This window comes from Sinocyclocheilus rhinocerous, unplaced genomic scaffold (assembly GCF_001515625.1).
Source record: "Sinocyclocheilus rhinocerous isolate Xijiao unplaced genomic scaffold, SAMN03320098_v1.1 scaffold753, whole genome shotgun sequence".
Taxonomy (NCBI): Eukaryota; Metazoa; Chordata; class Actinopteri; order Cypriniformes; family Cyprinidae; genus Sinocyclocheilus; species Sinocyclocheilus rhinocerous.
The window spans coordinates 1259466-1259971 of record NW_015655991.1 but is presented as its reverse complement, the minus strand read 5'-3'; positions in this window follow the sequence as shown (position 1 = coordinate 1259971).

Genomic DNA, 506 nt, shown 5'->3' with positions numbered 1-506 from the left:
AGTGTTCCCTGTGTGTGCTCCAGCGTCCGGTATTGTTTGTGTCTACAGTGCTACGTGTGATTCCCCGTGAAGATGAATAAATTCCTTGGTTTCTGTACTCTTGGTCTCCTTGTTCCTTGCTCCGTGTTCCCGAACCGTAGCAGATCGTGACAATAATTTGTAATACAATTAATTGTAGAATAACCAATTAATAGTTTCCTGCATTTTATATTGTTGGTCGACGATTTTTATTTATTTTTTGCCCCGAAATGCAACAAGTCTTCAGATGGAAGATGCTAGTTTTATCGCTTTCCTACTGATGCTGAGACTCTGGGTTTTGTTCCCGAACCGTAGCAGATCGTGACACTAATAGAAGTTACCCTTGCTGGACCTGTTTTGTCCCATGTCTCAAGAATGACTGATTTAATATTAAACGTCATTACACCGAACAGTTGATCAATTTACAGTATTTCCAGTCGTAGTATAATTTGTAATACAATTAATTGTAGAATAACCAATTAATAGTT